Source organism: Lissotriton helveticus, chromosome 2_1 (assembly GCF_964261635.1).
Source record: "Lissotriton helveticus chromosome 2_1, aLisHel1.1, whole genome shotgun sequence".
NCBI lineage: Eukaryota > Metazoa > Chordata > Amphibia > Caudata > Salamandridae > Lissotriton > Lissotriton helveticus.
The window spans coordinates 1985074740-1985097317 of NC_136059.1; positions in this window are offsets into that span (position 1 = coordinate 1985074740).

The window sequence follows — 22578 nt, forward strand, 5'->3', positions numbered from 1 at the left end:
CTATATGTTGTCAACATAGCATGTAATACTTGTTCAATGTTTTTTTGGAAAGTATTTTGCTTTGATATATTATAATCGCATTGTTTGCCAAATTTAATAGAAAATATTGTATTATTGTACTCTATATAATTAGGTATGTCTCGTATTTCTATTTTTTCTTTGTTATAGAAATGATTCATTTCTATATATAAGTTATTACTTAATTGCAGAATATTATTAATATCTTGTTCAATCCATTTAGATGCAGTGTGACTGCAGTTATATATAATTGCATATATATTATTGCTAATACACATGTTGTGATTTGTATTAATTTTGTTATGTGCATAATTAATATTATCATTTGCTGGTATTAAGATATTAAAGTTACATGTAATTAAATCACAAGTTACATTTTTTATTGTATGTAAATGTTGTAACTGTTCTTTATCGGAAACTGTTTTTATTTCTTGTTGTATTGTTGATGTTGTTAATATAGTGCTATTTTTTGTGTTTGATGTTTGTGTTTGTATTGTATCTGTGTTTGCATTATAGTTTGTATGTCATTTTGTAGTTTTTGTTGCTTTTTCAGTTTCAGTTGTATGTAACTTTTGTTTTTTGCTTTTGAAAGTGCTTGCATCATGTAATTGTATATCTAAATGTGTTGGTAAAGGTGTTTTTTTTTAAATATATTAATATCTGTGGTACTCTCAATTGCATTACTTTTTATGTCATTATGTACTGTTTTATTTTTTTTAATTTTTTTTACTGTCTTATGGACAATAGGGTTTGTATGTTGTCTTTTTGTTTTTTAAATTGGTTGTTAGCAAAATGTGCAATGTTTATTTCTGAAGTTGATGGCTGTTCTTTTCTTAGTGTTGTACTCTTTTTTTTTACTAATTTGTGGTGATACAGCTTCCTTGTGAGACATACTTGTATTAGTATTAAATTGTGTACAAATGTTTGTGTCATGCATAAAGTATTTTGGTGTTGTAGATGCAATATTTTTTATATTAATTCCAGTTAATTCGAATGGGACATCATCTGCATTATGTTTTTTTATTTTGTGAGCTAAATTGTAAATAAAGTTCATTACGTCAGGTAATGATTTTTTTTGTAAAACTATACATGTTCCATGTGGATGTGGCATTCCATTGTTGTCTCTACTATGAGAATCAAAAATGAAATAATGATCTTCATTTTTTATAATAGATATAACATATATATCCATGCAAAGCAAAACTCCAGAATTAACTAATGATATTGTCAATGCGGTTTGTATGTCTGGGTATAATACATCAAAACGTTGTAATATGTTTCCATAGTATGGTTGACATGTTGTAAGAGAATATATGTTGCCTATATGTGTAATATATTTAGGCAAATCATCAGGATGCATAAGGTCTTGTTTAATAAAAAAGTGCATATCTGTATATAAAGCATCTCCAAGGTCCATTATATAATGTACATCTTCTTTGTTCCATATATGTGCTGGTTTGTTATAGTTATGAATAATGGCAAATGTACTATTTGGCAAACATTGTTTGCCTTTTGTTGTGTCTGAAAATTTATCATGCCCTTGATGGTAATTGACTTGTATGATTTTATGCATTTTTGTTGTTTTGTGAAGTTTTTGTTTTAAATATTATTTATTAATGCGTGTGTAGTATCAGAAACGGTAATTTATAGTTATGTTTTTAGTGTGAATAGTTATAGTTGTATTACAATTAACTACTTATTTAAGTTATTGGACATTTAACAATGTTGATCAACGATATTCTACACTATTGTTGGCTAACATGCATATTTAATCTTTTAAAATAAATGTCTTACCTTTGTTGTGTTTTCTTTTGTTGCAAATATCTGTAGAAATAAGAAAATAGTTAAATTAGTAGAGAAGTAATATATTAAATGCATATGGAAATGATAACATTTTTTAAGTATATGTAAGTAGAATGTTTATAAACAGGGTAATACTTATTGAAAATGCAATTAACAGATACTTGACTTTGTACATTTTGTGATGAATGGTACCCTTTGCATACTGTACAAATTTATGCTTTACTGGCTTTTAATGCCTTGCATCAGTGTAGTATACAAATGCATCTATTTGTATATTAGTTAACGCTGTATTAAAGTATTATAAAAAGCCATAAATTGTTAGCATTTATATTGAGAATAAGCAATAACTTGCTTAAAGTTGTAAATATTATGGTTTTGGTATTGATTATTGCTGGCTCCTTTGATGTGCGGCGACTGCTACTATATGCGCGTAATAAATTATATCTGCAGGATTGTGTGATAGCCTGGGATTGGATCGACCAAAAAGGTGCAAGGGAAGGGTAATCAAAGGAGCTTGTTCATGCACAAGGGATGAAAGGGTAGGTTGTTTGGTACGGTAAGTGACTCTGGGGCAGCGTTGCGCTGAGGATGTTTTATGGTTTTAGCATGTGTGCTTGGTATTGCTAGCGTGCACAAGATGATAGTGGGGTCAGGGATACGCGCAGGCAACTTGTAAAGTGTGAGATGGCTGCAGTACCTAAAATTGATGCAGTTTACATGCAGGCAATGGCTCTTGTTAGGCAAGATGGTGCTGGTGATGTTTACGTTTGTAAACTGTGATGTAGTACTACATTACATTAATGTTACCATTTGTAAGCAAAATTAGTATTACTATTCTCAGAATAATCTACATTAGATACATACCTACAGCTAACTAGTTGGGTCAGTATCAGTAGAGTGGTATTAAGAGATTTACTATAGCAATATGGATGGTATATTTTTAAACTTGGTTAAGATTTTAATATGAGGTAGTAGTCTTAATGGGACTGGAAGAAAGTTCATATTGGACACCAAGATTTTGTAACTTTGGAACTACAAATGAGCAGAAGGGAGTTTTTTTATGGCCAGGATATGCTGGTTAGTAGGCTATAAAGGACAAGTAGAAGAATGGCAATATTAATTGAAAGAGGTAGGTATACACTACTATGTAAATGGCTTTGTAGATTAGAGTGAGAAGTTTGTTCTTTACTGTATGCTTGAGCAGAGAGCCATCTAGCCTTTATCTATATGACAATAGGAGGTGCTAGATGAAGATTTGCAAGGCAAGTTAAAGGGAACTAGCTGGCAGTAATCTCGCTTGCTGAAGAATAATGTCATTTAGGATTTTGTAGTTTGAAAGATGTAGTGTGGTGGATTTGTAATTGAGCAGTTGGAAATGGGCATCTGTGGTGGTGGAAGTCTTCTTAAATAAAATGCATACATTTGTTAGTGGCAGAAAGTGTGGCAATATCAGGAGATAATATGATCAGAAGTGGGATAGGTGCAGGGCAGGGGCGTTATGCAGGGCGATGCAGTTCTATGGGGGGAGTTAACCTTTTAGGGGGCCACCATTTAGCACAAGGCCAATGAATACCTGTGAGACATGGTGGACTCAGGCAAATAGATTATATGTGGAGCTAGAAAAGTTTATAATGTCGTGAAACACATGAGTATGGAGAAAGAACAATAGAGAACATTTGTTTAATCCTTGGTATGCTGGAACCGGGAAAGAGAAGATAGCCAGGAGCATTAGAAAAGATATGAGAAGAGACCTAAATTCACCAGAGTAGTGGGACGTTCGAGTCACAGTGTATTTATCATGCTATACCAGCCATATTAGGACTGGCTGCAGTTAGTAGCACTTGTATGTTAGGAGAGACAGTGTCATTATATGTTTTGGCCAATACTAAGCACATGTATCTGGTAACAGCAGTTTTTCTCTTTTCCTCACAGATGCTCAATTTACAACAGACTTCTTGTCTGAGCGACTTTGTCTATTTTGCCTTTCCTTTGGATCTTCTCCTGTAGTTACTTTATTTACTTTTTGTGCTCCTGAGTACCATTTTACTCTTGAATATTCACACCTTAGTGCTCCAGTGTTTGTGAAGCTTCAGAAGATTTTAGGACAGGACTCTATGTGTGACCAAGGGATACTAATGGGCTCTTTTCAAAAAATGTATTTTAGTAGTCTAGTATTAGATTCTCAGCAGGTATAACTCATTGTCCTCTGTTAAACTTAAATTAATGTGGTAAAGTTAACATTCTGAAATGTCCTTTGGATGCCTAATAGATTTGTGCTACCTTATGGAGGTTGCAAAGAATTAAAATCAGGGTTAAAATATTTAATTGAGCTTAATATATTTTGACCATGAAGAAATATTGTATAAAACCCACATAAATGTGCTTCTCTTTGCAAGTATATAGTACAGTCAAGCTTTGCATCTTCTCTGTAGATTGCTCCATTGCTCTCGGTCATGTGTAGTTGAGATGATTTGAGCGGCTTTCATTTCACTAAATGTTTCCAAACAATAATTTACTTCCTAAACAACAAGAATCTACAGGCAGATGTTGTGAGCAAGGTCTGTTCAGAAAAACAATGGCTAGTGAATAATGCCAGCACTCGTTTGTTAGCTTTTTTCCTCTGGTACTTGTATTAGCTACAGCAAAAACATAAATAAAAATATGTTTCATATTTGGACGTCACGACTCAGGAATGATAGACAAGCCTGCTTCCAAGAGTTGGCCATTGAAACCCTTATTCAGTGTTTCTGCCAACTCACCTGATTTAAATGTTATTTTGTTTATTTTTAGAAGATGAAAGTCCTCCGATTTCCCTGGAATGACCTAAATCGTGTTGGTACACAAACCTATCTACAGCACACGTTAGTGAGGCTCACGAGTAACTGCTGTAGAGAAAGAATCTGCTGTTCAGGAAATCGGTCATGATTTATTTCCCAGCCTAACTTTTATGAGCTTATTAGCATGTTTCCTGAATTTTAACAATATGCTGATTTAAACTATCTAAGGGTCATTGATCATTCACAGAGTGATTAAAGTGTTATTAGGTCTGCTTTTCAGGTGGAAAAGGTTGTTGATTTGATGTCATCTGAATAATTTTAACCTAGTTATGTTGCAAGAAGAACTAGTCATTCCTTATTTTCACCTCACAAGACCGTTGTTGTCCATATGATATTATGTGTGTGTGCGTTGTATGTTTGGAAAGTTGCATTTTTTTAGTGTTCGTAGGTGCGTACTGAATGGGTATAGCGTTTTTTACGATAAAGAAAATGGCGTCTATTATGTCCTGTGTCGAAAATCCCGTTGCTTAGGGGTGCTGTCTAGTTTTTTTTTGTTGTGTGTGTTATTTTCAATGGACGTTTTCTACAGCCAATGAAATTGCGGCGTTGTATGACGTAGCGTAACAATGAGCGTGCATCAAATATTTAGATTGTTTAGTGCAAGTTAGAGGAAGAAGTGTCGTCTGAGCTGTGCGTCCGTTCGATAACTTTTGTTTGGTAAATCTGTGTGTTTGTTGGTATTTATGTGTTAATGTATTATATATGTATTAATATTAGTTTTTTTTTATGCGGACTAATTTCGAGTGTGAATGTTTTACTTTCCGATACTTGCATACACGGTGTGGTTACTCACAGAGTGTTTCGTAATTTGCTCTATTGTGTGTTATGTATTGTCATATGATACTTGTTTGTAAAATTTGCTCACATTAATAACGCAATTGTAATTTTAGTTATTAATATCGCTTTGTGAAGCTTATAGTATGTGATTCATAACTTTGTGTGCAATTTATGGGCATTTATTGGAAGAGTTGCATATAGTGCTTTGGTGTGCTGTGGTGGACGTTGTTTATTACGTATTTAGATGCAATGATAGAAACTGGAAAATAGAGGTATGTAACATAATAAGGTATGCATAGATTAGTTTGCTATTTTACTTACTGTACGTATAATGCATACTCATATTGTGAAATCGTTACAAGTAGATGTATATTGTGTTTTGACTCTGCTTTGACGGTTGTTTTTATGCGTTAAGTAAGAAAAATGCACATTGGGAAAATGGCGAATGTGTGGATGTTCCGTAATGATAGTTACGTTGCCGAGTGCTGCAGTCTAGCTTTTTTGAGTTTTGTGTTTATTTAAATGAACGTGTGCTGCAGCCAATGAAATTGCTATGTTGTATGACGTAGAGCAACCATTTTCGCACCGGAAATTAGCACATTATTGACTACGCGCTTTGTAGAAGTACTGTTGAGTTTGCTGTGCGTTTTATGTGCCAACAGATAAGTAAGTTTTATTAAAAATTAATGTACTAATATTTAGCATGTATGTATATGAGTTTGTATATTAATATACTATTGTTTTTTTTACATAAACGAATGCCTTATTTTTCATATTTCTGTCTTGTCGATACTTGCCTGCATGCTATTGCTTGTGATTCTGCTGATGGCTTGTGTTTGTGTTCTCTGCTTTTGCCTTGCTTGTTTTTGTACTATGCTTGTGTCTTTGTTCCCTGACTGTGCTTCTAGTACTTGCTTGTACTTCTGTGTTGCTTATGCCTCTATTCCCTGGTTGTGCATCTGTTCCTTGCTTGTGATTCTGTTGCCTACGTGTACGCCTGTTCTCTGTTTGTGCCTTTATTCTTTGCTTGTGCTTGTGTTTCTTGCTTGTGTCTTTGGTTCCTGCTTCTTCTCTGTTTGTGCTTTTACAGTTGTTTACTGCTTTTGCCTGTGTTCTCTGCTTGTGCCTTTGTTTACCGCTCTTGTTTTTGTTTCGTGTTCGTGTGTCTGTTAGCTGCGTTTGTTTACGTTTTTGTACCGTGATCACTATCGTTTTTGGGGTGGTGCATTCCTGCTACTGGGTCCTCATTAAAAGACGTGTATTAAAAGCATTTATCACACACATACTCTTGGGCTCCTTGCACGCAGTGTAGTATACCAATGCATTCATTTTCATAGTACTTATTTGATGCATTAAACCATCCTAAAAACTGACGGGAATTTTTTACCATTCACCTTAAGCTGTAAATACTAAAACATGTGAAGATGAGGCGTATTGCATGCAGTGAGGTACACAAATGCATTTATTTCTATAGTATGTAACTAATGTATTAAGCCGTCAAAAAAGCTATGATTTTTAACTTTTACTTTAAGCTATAAAAATTAAAGTATAGGATTGTGTTGTAAATATTAAAGCACGTGAATGTGAAGCACCTTGCACGCAGCAAAGTATACAAATGCATCTATTTCCTTAGTTCTCAACTAATGTATAAAGTACCTTAGAAAGCTGTGATTTTTTAACTGTTACTTTAAGTTGTAAATATTCAAGAAAGGGAATGTGGAGCAATCGAACAATTCTGTCATTGGTTTCTAGTACGCAGTATGAAGTAAAATTAACATTAGACAGGAAAGAAAGGTATAGACACGCGGTGCTATATAAACTATAGTATTCTCTCGCATTGTAGTGTTCTCTGTGTTTGCCTTTGGCCGTTGGCCAGGATACACACAAGGGCATAAGTTTTAACTTTTACTTTAAGTCGTAAATATTAAATAACCTTAAAGAGCATTTCCAACAATCATGTCATTGTTTTTTTAGTACGCAATATTAAATAAAATAAACATTAAACAGGAAATAAAGGTATAGACACGCGCTGCCATATAAACAAAAGCATACTCCTCATGGTTCTCTACGTGTGCGTTTGTCCGCTGAACATGATAGACACAAAAGTCATGAATTTTACACTTTTACTTTAAGTCGTAAATATTAAGCAATGGGAATGTGGAGCATTTTTAACAATCATGCCATTAGTTTTTTAGTACGCAGTCTGAAATAAAATAAACATTAGACAGTAAATAAAAGTATAGACATGCGTTGCCATCTAAACAAAAGCATTTCCTCTCATGGTAGTGTTGTCTGCGTGTGCGTTTAGATGCTGGCCATGATAGACATGCGGCGTTATGTAAACTAAAGCAACACGTTTTATGGTGGTACACTTAGAATCAAAGAATCCACAAAATGCGTTATTCTTTCATAACCACTAGCGTTAGGAAAGTTTTACATTTTTTTAAATACATGCTACTTCGAAGTACACACCATTAACGTTACAGAGCCAGATTGCCAGTCAAAATGGATGCTTAAAGCGCAAAAACAGGACATCAAGGTATAGACACACTGTGCTATATAAACAAAAGCATTCTGTCTCATTGCAGTGTTCTCTGTGTTCGCGTTTGGCCATTGCCCATGATAGACACAAGGGCATAAGTTTGTAACTTTTACTTTAATTCGTAAATATTAAATAACGGAAATGATTATCCCTAACAATTATGCCATTGGTTTCTTAGTACGCAGTATGAAATAATATAAGCATTAGAGAGGAAACAAAGGCATAGACACGCGGCACCATATAAACAAAAGCATCTCCTCTCATGGTAGTGTTTTTTGCGTGTGCGTTTGGCTGCCGGGCATGATAGACATGCGGCGTTATGTAAACAAAAGCAACATGTCTTATGGTGGTAAACTTAGACATTACAGAATCTACAAAATGCGTGATTATTTCACAACCACTAGCGTTAGGAAGGTGTTACTCTTTTTTAAGTACATGCTAATTCGAAGTACACACTATCAATGTTACAGAGCCAGAGTGCCAGTCAAAATGGATGCTTTAAGCGCAAAAACATGAAACTAAGGTATAGATACGCGGCGCTTATAAAACAAAAGCATTCTCTTTGATTGCAGTGTTTTCTGTGTTTGCCTTTGGCCGTTGGCTAATGTACAACGTATTTGTGCTGTTGTAAATATATTAATAAGTTTGCAAATAGTATACATGGTAAGATGTACGCAGGTGGTGCGCATGTAACATGTAGTAATGCTTGTAATTACGCTTGCATATAGAAGTAATATTATGGATGCTTTTAGAATGTTCGCATTATCGTTATGCATGTGCTGCAGATGTACTAATAAATACTTTCAATTTCAAAGTTGTGCTGCATGTTTACAAAACGTATTATTTAATACTTACAACTTTGCGCATGTTTATGTGGCATGTGCGCAATACGTACTAATCAATGCTTGTGTGCGCGCGTCTGTTTTGTGTAAAGTACTTTTTAGAATGTTCTACAAACTAATGGCATGTGCGAAAGACGTACTAATTAATACTTGCAAGTCTGCACGTGCCTGCTTGGTTTAAAGCACTTTCGAAATCATTTTTTTGCAGAACGGACAATATGCAGACTTGTAACACATGTTTTTATTTTGTTGAAACACTTTGTGTTGTAACACACCAATGCAATGTTTTTCCTAACTGCAAGTTTTTGCATGTACGCATACTGGCAAAAAATTCATTGGCATTTTAGGAAGATCGTAATAATAATGTCGATAAGGTACTTGGCAAAATGTATGTAAGTGGCGCGTATGTAATATTTAGCAATGCTTGTAATTGGGCTTGCATATAGAAGTAATACTATAGACGCTTTCAGAATGTTTTAAATATTGTATGACATGTGCTGGAGATGCACTAATAAATACTTCCAACTTTCTATGTGCCTGCTTGGTTACGGGCGCTATTATGGGGCTTGTACAGAACACGTACTAATTAATGCTTGTAACTTTGCTCGCGCTCCTTTCGTGTAAAGTAATTTTAGTTTGAAAAGATGTATAGCACGAAGCTGTGCGGCATGTTTACAAAACGTAGTATTTAATACTTGCAACTTTGCGGACGTTCTTATGTGGCATGTATGTAACACGTACTAATTAATGCTAGTAAGTGTGTGTGCGCGCTTGTTTTGTGTTAAGCACTTTTTAGAATGTTCTACAAACTAATGCCATGTGCGAAATACGTACTAATTAATACTTGCACGTTTGCACGTGCCTGCTTGATTTAAAGCACTTTCCAAAAGACTTTTTTGCAGAACAGACAATATTCAGACTTTTACCACATGTTCGTATTTTGTTTGAACACTTTGTGCTGTAGGACACCAATACAATGTTTTTTCTAACTGCAATTTTTTCCATTTACGCATACTGGGAATAATGTAGTTGCCATTTTAGGAGGATCGTAATCAAAATGTCGATAAGGTACTTACGTTTTTCTTCACAGAACAAATCTTGTAGTACGAAGCAGAACAGAAATGTCCCAAAGTATTAAATTCTCCAGGAAAAAAAAACGTAATTAATAATTTGCTTTGATATATTATGAGTAATAGTTAAATAAAAGTAGAGTTTGTGTTTGCAAAGCACTAACATTTTAGGAAGTATTTTAAAAGCAAGTATAAAAAAACGCTGTACGTGTGATAAAGGAGAGCACGAGAAAAAAGCAGCGTAGCTGAAGTAAAAAAATACGTTTCTATATTACAATTAGTGTACTTTATGTAATGATTAATTTAACTTGCATGCAGTTAAGACAATATTTCGCATGTAACGCCTATCAATAACATTTTTAACAAATATTCCTTTTTTGAGGGAAAACTTACCAAATGCGAATCGCAGGAGAAAATCAAATGGAAACCTCGGCGAAGTGTAACTCAGCTGCAATGTTTTTAGCAATGGGTAAAGCATTCGGCTTAAGTAGAAGGTTGCAACTAGATAGCTATCTCCAAGGGCAATAAAATTCAAAGAACAGATGTCAAAGGAAATGCATTGCCACCGTGCGAAAATCTTTAAGTGTTAAAAACGGGTGTATGTTATCTGTCAATGGCAAGGAAGAGGGCAAAGTTGAATGTTGACCTGGGAACAGTTTCGTTTCTTAAAACTATTATGTGCGCTTTCAGTATGAAGAAACGAAACATTGCTTACACATGGCAAAAAAAGATAATGCAATAGTTTCATAGCAGTATAGTACTACAACTGTGCGTATAATCAGCTGCCCTTAAAGCATGTACGGATGCCGAAACATATGCAAAATAATACCACAGCCTACTCTTTAAGCATTAGTAGCAAAAGTATATTTACATATGCGTTTTTAATTGTTGATGTCTTAACTGAATATGTAACAATATAAAAAAAGTACAAAGGCATAAATAAATCATAGTACTGAAAATATGTTTACATCTATTTACTTGTTGGTTTTTGCTGATTCTGCTTAAATTGTACCTTTAAAGTAGGTAATTATACTCTTGTGTAAAGTGATAAAAACAGCTAACCATAGCAGGTAGCATATATGCATGTACACAAATACGTTATATTTTAACGCTGCCTGAATCATGAATACTACAATCATGCCTTTGGGCGCCTAGCGTGTAGGAAGAAATGAAATAATTGCCTGACACGCTGCACCTCCTAAAAAACGTTAGCTGCCATTACTTGCAAAGCCATGAAATAGCATTTAGAAGATTAGATGTTCAAAGCTTCAAAAAGGCTATTTAAAAAGAGAAACACACGTAGTACCAGGTATACAAATGTGCTAAGTGCACATAAACGTCACAGAGCACATAAACTTTGCAGAGCCACAGAGCCCGCCACAATACATGCTTAAAGTGCAAAAAACGACAATGAATGCGTGCCTAACTTTCCTACTTGTGTGTATGTTTCTTGCTTTTGCTTGTATTCTCTGCTTTGCATCTGTGCCCTACTTGTGCTTTTATTCTGTGCTTGTGTCTGTGTTTTGTGCCTGTACTTTTGTTCTCTGCTTTAACCTCTGTTTACTGCTTGTGCCTCTGTTCCTTTTTGTGCTTCTGTTCCGTGATTTAGCCTCTGTTACCTGCTTGTGCCTGTGTTACCTGCTTGTGTCTCTTTTACTAGCTAGTTCTTCTGTTCTTTGTTTGTACATGTGTTCTTTGCTTGTGGCTGTGATCCTCGCCTATTCCTTTTATTATTGCCTGTTCTTCTGTTCCATACTTGGGCGTGTGTACCTTTTTTGTGCATGTGTACCCTGCTTAAGTATATGTACTTTGCATGTGCCTCTGGTCTTTGCTTGTGCCTTTGTTTCCTACTTAGACTTTGTCTTCTTCTTATACGTCTGTCCCATGCTTGTGCTCTCTGTTCTGTGCTTGTGCCTCTGTCTTTTGCTTGAATGGATGCTTAAAGCGCAAATAAATGAAAATGAATGCTTAAAGAGCCAAAAGCCCATAAAAAAGTATGTGTCATACAAACACTGTGTGCTATTACTTTCCTTGTTAGTTATGCTTCTTGTCCTGCCCCTATATTATAGTTCCTGCCAGTATCATGCTCGCCCTACTTTGTTGTACCGAGTATTGACAACAATTATGCCTTTGCCCGCCTGGCGTGTGGTTGTGCCTCTATTACGTGCTTGTGCCTCTGTCCCATTTTGTGTTTCTGTGTGTTTGTGACTTTGTTGATTGTGCCTGTATTTCCTGCTTGTGCTTGTATTACCTGCTTGTGCCTGTGTTACCTAATTGTGCCTCTGTTCTTTACCTCTTCGTCTGTTCTGTGCTTGTACACGTGTTCTCTGCTTGTGCCTGTAATCCTTTGTTGTTCCTTTGTTCTGTGCTTGTATGTGGATACCTTGCTTGTATGTGAGTACTCGAGTTGTGGCTCTGATTAAACCTGTTTCTTGCGTTTGCCTGTGTTCTTTCCTTGTGCCTCTATTTCTCGCTCCTGTTTATTTCGTGTTGGTGTCTCTGTTGTGTGCGTTTGTTTCAGTTTTTGTACCGTGCTTGTTATTTATGTTGCGGTGTTGCTTTCCTGCCACTGGGCCCTTATTAAATGACGTAAATTCAAAGCATTTATCACAAACATACTCTTGGGTGCCTTGCACGCAGTGTAGTATACAAATGCATTCATTATTATATTGCTACTTCTGTTTTTGTTTACTGTTTGTGCCTCTGTTGTCTGCGTTTGTCTAAGTTTTTGACCTAAATTTTACAGATTGAGAATGTAGAGCATTCCTAACATGTATGCCATTGGTTTCTTAGTACGCAGAATGAAATAAAATAAACATTAGACAGGAAACAAAGGTATAACCATTATGCCTTTGCCCACCTTGCGGATGGTTGTGCCTCTATTACGTGCTTGAAACTCTGTCCCATGCTTGTGCCTCTGTCTGCTTGTGCCTATATTTCCTGCTTCCTGCCAGTGTCCTGCTTGCCATACTTTGTTGTGCCAAGTATTTACAACCATTATGCCTTTGCCCCCCTGGCGTATGGTTGTGCCTCTATTACGTGCTTGTTCTTCTGTCTATGCTTGTGCCTCTGTCTGCTTGTGCCTGTATTACCTGCTTGTGCCTGTGTTACCTACTTGTGCCTCTGTTCTTAAGCTCTTCGTTTGTTCTCTGGTTGTGCACGTGTTCTCTGCCTGTGCCTTTAATCCTTCTTTGTTCCTCTGTTTCCTGCTTGTACGTGGATACCCTGCTTGTGCGTATGTAAACAACGTAAATATGTAGCATTTACAACAATTATGCCCTTGCACGCCTGCCATGCACTACGAAATACAAAATCGGCTGACACGCTGTACCCACCGAAAACAACGCTAAACGCTAATACTTAACTGACGTATTAGCATTGTAAAAGGCGTACATTTTATAAAAAACACTTTACGACGTAAATAGCAAACGACGGAAATCTGAAACATTTACAACAATAACGCTAGTACTTAAGTGACGTATTAACATTGAAAAAGGAGTACATTTTGTAAGATGCACTTTACGACGTAAATAGCAAACAACGGCAATCTGAAACATTTACAACAATAACTCACCCTCAAAAAACATACCTATTGACACTTACGAACGCCAGTAAGGTGGAATTTGATTTAAAGCACAAACTACTTTTACAACGCTTTACGAGCCAGCGATACAAAAGCAAGCAAAACATAATTGGAGCCTGCTTAATGGAGCACGTGTTTATTAACATGTGGCAAGGGAGTCACTAAGAACACAACCGAAAGTAAAGCAAACTGAAAGTTGGAAAGGGAAAAAAAAAAGGCCGTTGAAAGTTCACTGTGTGAGTAAGCCCGCATTGCAAGGAAATTGTGGCCTGTTCAATGGAGCGCGCGTTCGCGGGCGCGTGGCCCGCTCTGATTGCCTCCTCGGAGAGAAAATGCGCGTGGCCAGGTGCTGTCTCCTAGGAAGCTGCGTCAGTAACAATAGATCTCTGGCGAGACAGCGCTTCGCGCTGTAATCGCCACGAGACCTAAAAACAGGATGTGTTGGCCCCACCCTTATAGGCCAGGTGACAGGTACTTCCTGTCAGGCGGCCATATTGGGTGAGGACCTTTTTAATTTATAGGTAAATGCTGTGTCTGGAACACGGGCTGCTCCTTGGTGACTGAGACGAGGAAGACGGACGAGGATGGTAATCTCCAATCGCACCCAAAGTCCCTATTCAAATACAGCGCTTAGTAAGGACACGTTCAGTACCGTCTGTTTAAAGCCTCCCTATTCAATTTTCCATATACCAACTTGTTTCAAAATTGTAGCACGTGTCCCTCCAGGTACACACGATGAAATACATGCTTAGGCAGGCAGGCTTGTATAAGCAGACTGTGGTAAATAAAGAGCACACTGGAACGCAGGTAATCTTGAGTTCTCTAATCAAGGTAGAGGGTAAGTGAGAGCGGACTCTTCCAAGCTGGTCCAGACACAAACTGACTTGGAAGAGAACCCTCAACAAAGACATGGAACACAAACTGAGGTTCATTCTCAAAACACTAGACTGCTAAAGATGTACTACGCATCTTCCCCCATCCCAATGACTCAAAAGAAAAGAAAAAAACAAAAAAAGTTCAACAAATAAAATCCTTGAGATAAGCAGGTGGTCTACGACTCCTCACAGACCTTGTATCAAATGAATCCTCAGATCCATGTACAGAACCTTAAAGGAACTTCACCCACAGGCACCAGGGACTCGCCCCACCAATGGTGGCACCAGAAATACTCGTACTTGTGACTTTCTTCTTTGACTCCCCTGTCCCTGATCCCATCACTCATCACCCCCTCCCCTACCTCTTCCCTCCCTCTTTCTCCCTCCCCTATTCCTTTCCTCTCTCCCCTGAATTTCTCTCCCCTTGCCTGCATGTTCCCTATGCCTGAGCCATGCTTCTGTAATTCATAAATATATATAAATATATGTAAAAATGTAATATATAATTGTCCAAGCCTAATCGTTGTTAAAATGTAATCCTGAGTGAATTTACTATTTGTATATATAGAAACTCTAACCACTAGTATATGTAGTAGATCTTTGTACTTACTACCATTCCTATGTGATTTTAGAGTTTATCTGTTTGTATCTCATCGCTGAGTGACTTTACAACTTGTACATGTGCAATTTTTTTCCTGCTTATATCTCTTCCTTGAGTGACTTTACACCTTGTACATTTGCAATTTTTTTCTGTTTATATCTTTTATGTAACTCATGTAATCCAAAGTCCTTATGTAACGCAACTGGTTCTTTTGTAAAGCGCTCTGACACCTTCGGATAATGTTTGCGCTATATAAAATCGCATTAAATAAATAAATAAATACATTGAACTTTTATTTCCACCTTTTTTTACGGCAGCATGTTATTTGTTCTTGGCTCCTTCACTTTTACTATTTCCAGAGGCCCATTCCTCCATGACGAAGTGATGTTCATCCCTGATAAAGCGGTGTTCATTTGGCCCAGCAGTGTTCATTCCTAGCCAAGTGAAATTAGTTCTAATTCATTATTTTCTTGGCTCAGTAGCAGTTAGTTCTGCAAATCCATACTAATGGCAGAAGGTACTTTCCAGAAATACAGATTGCATTTATGCTTGGTGTCTAGATTGTATGACCATTTATGCTTGGTGCAGAGATTGCTTATACCCAGTCCATTGATGTTTGTTCTTAGTCCATCTACAGGTTGACTGACATTTGTTCACAGTCCTCTGAAATTTTCACAAGCCCACAGAATCGATTTATATATGTTCCTGGCCCAGTGACATTTCTCTCAACCCAGTGATGCGTATGCCCAGCCCAGTGACATTTATTAATCAGAGTCCAGAAATGTTTATTATTCTCAACCCAGAGAAGTTTATCTCCTTCCAAGCAACTGAAATTAAGAATTTACTTTGGAACAAATAAAGAAGACACCGAAAATCACATCAGTTTGAAAAGGCTATTATTGATATGGACACTTGTAATTTCTAGAGTTGCTCAGGTTGGGAAATTGTGTTGATGTTTATTTATTTTTGAAATTTATACAGCGCACTGTTACCCGTAGGTGTCCTGGCGCTAAGTAATACTCCAAACGCAGAGGCCAGAAAGAGATTTAGCGAGCAAATAGCCAAGACTTGAGACCTTTTCTAAAGGACATCAGATTTGTAGCCTTCCTAAGAGCCTGGGGCAGGGCGTTCCAGGCCTTGGCTGCTCCCAGCACAAAGCTTCTGCCCCCCCCAACGTGCTTTCCTAATTCGAGGCACCGCAACCAGCCCTGCCTCCGATGATCTAAGGCGTCTTGCAGGAAGATACCAACGAAAATACTGCTGAAGAAAAGACAGCCCTAGGCCTCGCAAGGCCTTAAATACCGTGCAGAGAGCTTTGAAAGAGATCCGCTTTCGCACCGGGAGCCAGTAAAGTTTTACCAGCTCCTGAGTGACAGAGGCGTACTTAGGAATGCCCGCAATCAAACGAGCTGCATTTTGCTGAACCTACATTTTATTCAGGATGCTCTGTTGCGCATTCAAAAACAATCTGTTACAGTAATCAAGACGCGATAATACCAGCGAGGTGACAGCTGTTTTCTTGCAGCTTTCTGGAAGGAAGTGGAGAATTTTACGGATTGTCTTGATAAGAAAAAAGATGGAGGAGGACAACGCGTTGACCTGAGGACCAAAGGAAAGCTGGTCGTCCATCAGTACCCCTAGGTTCTTGACCTTGGATACAGGTAAAGGGGCATTGCTCATGCCTTCAGGCCACCAATTTGGACTCCAGAAATTAGCGTTTGAACCAAACACTATAACTTCCGTTTTAGCCGAGTTCAATTTCAGGCAATTTCTGGCCATCCAGTTCCCCACTGCCAACATGCAATCCTGAAATTTGTTTGCAACTCCATCCTCTTTGCCCGGTAGCAGTGACACCACTATCTGGGTGTCATCGGCATAAGAGGTAAGTTCAAAGCCAAAAGCTCGAATTACTAGAGCTAGTGAGGTGACGTATATATTGAACAGAGTGGGGCTCAGGGGCGAACCCTGGGGCACTCCACAAGGTAAAACGAAAGGTCTAGAATCGTATTCACTGAGTGCCACACTCTGAAATCTGTTGGTAAGGAAAGCTTCCAAGAGGTCCAGTGCTTTCCCTTGTACCCCACAAGCTTTCAACAATATTACATCGTGGACCGTATCGAAGGCCGCGGAAAGGTCCAAAAGGACCAGCGCTGCCCTCCCCCCAGCATCGACCACTGCTCTGATCTCCTCAGTGGCTTGAATTAATGCTGATTCAGTGCTATGACTGGCTCTGAACCCATGTTGCAATGGGTCTAACGCCTGAGTGGCCGTTAAGAACGCACTGAGTTGGGCATTCATCACTTTTTCTATGGCTTTAGCTGGGAGGGAGAGTCTCGCTATAGGGCGATAATTGTTGGGATCCCTAATATCCAGATTTGGTTTTTTAGTAGAGGCAAAATAGATGCTCGGTTCCAACAGGACGGGAAGTCTCCGGTCGCAAACATGTTATTAAACAAGGCCGTCAACGATGTAGCAATCGGGGTTGAAGCCAACTTAATAACAGTAACCGGGCATGGGTCTGACGGTGAGCCTGATTTTATCACTTGAAGCAGTCCCTTTATATCCTCAACCTTCACTGGGGTAAAGCACTCCAATTTTGCCCCCAGGGGATCTTTAGTAGTATTTTCTGCTCTAGTGAGCGGGCGCTTCAACATATCCAGGCAAGAAAAGGCCTTGAAAATGGTCTCTACTTTGTTAGAGAAGAACTTTGCCAGCTCCTCACATAGCTCGAGGCTCGGGGGCATAGCTGCAGATTTAGGGGAGGCCAAACAGGAAACCGTTTTGAACAGTTCTTTAGCCAAATATTTAGCTAGGTTAATACGGTTCGTGAAGAAGCCTTGTTTCGCCGCTGTCACCATTTTTTATAAACTAGCAGACTGTCTTTGAAGGGCCTTTTATCAGTGTCCTTATAGTCTTTGCGCCATATCCTTTCCAGTCTCTTGCAACCTAATTTCTGCATTCTGAGTTCTTCTGAGAACCAGGGAGCTGAAGGCTGTGATCTGGTGGGGAGGCAGAGTTTGGGAGGGGCAAGGGTGACACAGGCCTTTTCAATCCATTTTGTGTAGGCCAAAGCAGCCGCCTCCACCTCCAGTGGGAGTGCCTCTGCGGATGCGGACAGGAGATCCTCCAATAGTGACCCATCTATTTTGTTCCAGGCCCTAAAGACCTTGGCAGGTTAGGTGTTCGATCCGACCTCAGTGGCCTCAGAACTGTGATAGTAAACAATACGACCGCATGGTCTGACCACATAACCGGTATTATATTTGTAAATTCTAGGGCTGAGTAGTTGTTTGTTGGCAGATTTCTATCTGCATATTGTTACAACCCGCGGCAGGGGTTGTATCTCCACCTTAGAGCATATGCTAGTTATATATATGTAAAGAGAAGATATTGATTTACACTATCTAGCGCATTGTTCCCTACTGCCAATTTGTTGTATAGTGTGTGTTTCAGGTTCAACAACTCGTCTCAAGGCTCATCTATTCCTGGCCCAATGATGCTTATGCTTGGCCCACTGATGTGGGTCCCTTGGTAACATCTAGTTCCTCTGTGACAGTGCACCAAGAATGCTCCCATGCCAAATAATTAATCCTTGGCTCAGTGACCTATTGTTTATTTCGGACCTTGTTAACTTTCTACTGGTTTGGAGAATTTGTCATATGCTAGCACATCTATTCCCTTCCATCTCTTCCATCTCTACCATCTATTCCTGGCCCAATGATGCTTATGCTTGGCCCACTGATGTGGGTCCCTTGGTAACATCTAGTTCCTCTGTGACAGTGCACCAAGAATGCTCCCATGCCAATTAATTAATCCTTGGCTCAGTGACCTATTGCTTATTTCGGACCTTGTTAACTTTCTACTGGTTTGGAGAATTTGTCATATGCTAGCACATCTATTCTCTTCCAGAACTGTTCATTACAGTCCATTGACATTTATTACTAGCTTAGTGAGTTTATCAACCCATTTATGTCCAACCCAATTGCTATTATTCCTAACCAAGTGACATTAATTACTGGTCCTTTGACGTTATTTCACAGTTCAGTAATGTTTATTATCAGCCCAGTGACATTTATTTTCATCTCCTGTGGCATTCATTCTGTGCACAGTAATATTTTATCACCACATATGAATTTGTTATTGGGGTACTGGTTTTATATCCTGCATGTGATTTAATGGCTAGGGAACACTACAAAGCTTTTTTGATTGACTGAGAAAATATGGTACATTTGGCAGAAATGTCCAGAGAGGCATCTCGATCCTAAATGCTTTACTAAAGATAAATGATGGTATTGAGGTCGTTTCCCAGAGCTAGTGCCCCCGCCCCCTCTTTGTGTTCTCTGGAGTTAGTGTCAGGTAGATAAAGCAAACAAAAATTGTCAGTTGTATTCTTTGGTCCTGTAACAAAGAGCCTAGGCCAGCAGAGGGGATTGTGGCAGCGAGCAAATGGTGGGTCGCTGACTCGAGTGCTCTTCCCTCTTTGCACCCCAAGCAGAATGAATGGACAACAGACGGTGAAGAACTATGGAACATACAACGTGAAGAAATCGAGGATGGTCCCTTTAATTACACAGATCTAGACTGCGAGTACACGCCTCCAGCTGACGTAGGTTTCCAAGGATTGGAGAAAAGGACGGAAGAGAAAACACCGGCGTGTGACGGTTAGTTTGCAGAGGAGCGCTTGTGAAACAACGAGGAGGAGAAGGTCTGCAAAAGAACGAGGAGAAGTTTGGAGGTGCCGTAGAACCGAAGAAGGAGGTTCCTGTGCCTGGAGGCCACCGTTCCCGTGAATTGCCCAACCACACTCAACGAGGAGGAGTGTGGCTCAGCCAGGTGCGTCAGCGCGTGTCCGGCTGGATGGGGAGGCGGGGAGAGACTGTGGCTAAATACCCAGAGTGAAGTGCTGACAGCACTTTGTACATTTTTGTAAATATATCGAGGCTCACTTGCTTAACCCCTCCCCACGCTACCCTCACCTTCCCGCACTTTCACCCCCCTGTTTTTGTGTATATAGAATTGTATATACACTCGCGCACTGGTGGTCCCTCACAACCCGGGTTCCTATATTGGGAGTAACAAACTCAGACAGCAATACCTGACAGCAGTGTCTCTTTCCTCTCTCGTATGTCCCACGGAGAAGAGCCGCACGAAGAGTATCCAGCTAGAGACACTTCAACCCTCACCCGGAATGCTAGAAGACCACCTGAAGTGACAGCAACAACGGACCCCGCGATATTGGCCCGGGAGAGACTCACTTTGAGAAAGAAAAAAACCTTTGGTAAAATAAAACCTTATATCCCAAGATCTGGTCTCTGTGTCCTTCCATCTACCCCGCCACAGGTCCCAACTGCCTTTTGCTTGTTTCTATTGTTTTTAGAGTTCCTGTTGGCATGCAATCTTTCTGAGGTTGACTTTGCTATGCAGGTACACCCTTCTGTACTGCTTGGGACTCTGTGTTACCAGGCACACAGTAGTGTGTTGGTCCCTATCTAACAAGACTCAATGAAGCGCATCTGGTAATGCCAGAGGAGTAAGAGATCAGGCATCCCCAAAAGACCCTCCATCAGCAACTGTGGAGCGTGGAAGATGGGGATGCGTGTGAGCTTAACTTTTTGTATTTCTTTTTTTAAACTGACTTGCATGGAAGTGTTTCTAATATTTGTTTGCAGCAACTATCCAGCATATTTTTGGTGTGTTTATTTTTGCACTAGAGGTTTTATATGTATTCTTCATGTTTAAATATGCTAGCTCTTTCATATGAAAGAGCTACACACCATGGTTTTAAGTGATTTGTGGGAAAGGTGATGGTGTGACCAGTATTATATGGGTTAAAGTACCAAATGACTTGCCTCTAAATTCAATAGTGGCATTGTTGTAGGAAAGGAATGATGAATGAATGTTACTTTGTTAATTTTTTGCATTATGAAGAGAATTTGTCACATTTTTAAACGTTTGTTGCAAGATGTCTTAAAGAATTAATAGGTTTCTAAAGTTATGTGCTGCAGCATGCCTTGTTTGCCTCTTTATTTTTACTTCAGTTAGCTTGTAAATAAACGCTTCCCCATTTATTTAATATATTGCTGAATGTTAGTTCTTTCTCAAGTAAAATGCAGCTCAGAGCAGTCATTCAGCAGGAGGCCGCATGTAAAGATCAGGAGGGGGGTGCCGCCGCATGCGGCCCCCGGGCTGTCCTTTGGGAACCGAGGGGGAGCATGGCACGAGCAGGTCTACCCCTGGGCTATTTTGCGTGGTAGGAACAGGCCACGTAATTTAATTGGACAGTAGGGCGGGCTTTGTAGGAAGGTTATTTATATGGCTAGCGTGGCGGGAAGGCGCTCAGTGTGGCGTCAGTGCCCTAAAGTATATGTGAAGTTTTGCTGACGTGCTCTTCTGTCAGTTACCTCACAGTGGAAGTTTTTTCTCATTGTTTGATCTTTTAAAATGTGTGACAGCGACGCTGTTCGCGACGCGGTATGCGTCATTTGTCAAGCCGGGCGTGATGATCTCTTGCAACCTGTGTGAAGTGTGGCTTTGAAATAAAGATCCTTAGAATGATGAGTTGATTAAAATAGATCCTCTGAAGTTTATTATTAAGATATGCAGCAAGATGCAGGAGCACGTCTGCATCCAATGAAGACCAACAGCTCAATGGCATATGTATACAGTTAACATTCCATGCTCAAGTTACATCACGAGCGATGCACTTTTGAAGAGGAACATTCTCTTCAAAAGTGCGCGCCATAGAACATATGTACATCACAAAATAGGCAACATAAAAGAAATACTAACACTTACTTATACTCTACATCTTCTCCCTTCCTTACATAAATAAAATATAAAAATAATAAAAGTTAAAACAAGCTTAAGATAAATAATAGTCTTTAAAATGTGAGGGAAAAGAAAAATTCCTATGAACCGTTGGAGAAAGGGTTAAACAAGCATTAGAGGTGCTAGGAGTAATGCAAGCATTAGAAGTACTAGGTGTAATGTGAGAATCAACACTAGATTCAACATCCTGACCAGAACTAACATCAGGTGTACAGACATTTTGAGAAGTAAACAAACAATTATCATCTGAAGATGTACCTAGAGGAAAATAAGAAGAAGGAACATCATCAACATGTTTAGTTGTACAAATCTTCTTTGCTTGTTCAGGAGTAAGCTTTACAATTACTCGTTTATTCCACCACCCTTTCCTGTCAAGAAAAAGAGACCCTTTCGAAACTTTTAAGACCTGAGTGGGTAAAGAAAATTTTGACATGCCTTTCATAACCTTACCATGAAATTTTACCATAACCCAATCTCCAACTTCAAAATCTTGTTTGGATGAAATAATTTTTGAATTGAAGTTCTTTTTTTTGGATAATTTGTTGGGATGATACATTCTTTTTAATGACACCCCTATCATGACAAGCCAAGCAAAAACTGTCTTTAATTTTAAGATCTTTAATCCAGGATGGGCAAATGTTCCCATTTGGATTGCATTTCTTTAGTAGCCTAAAAGGAGAAATGCCTGTGGTGCAATGCGGAGTGACCAAATAAGACCATAGCTTCCTTCTAAGAAATTCCTCCACATCCACATTAGAAGCAATGGCAGACTGTATTCCTTTTTTAATGAATTTGTTCATCC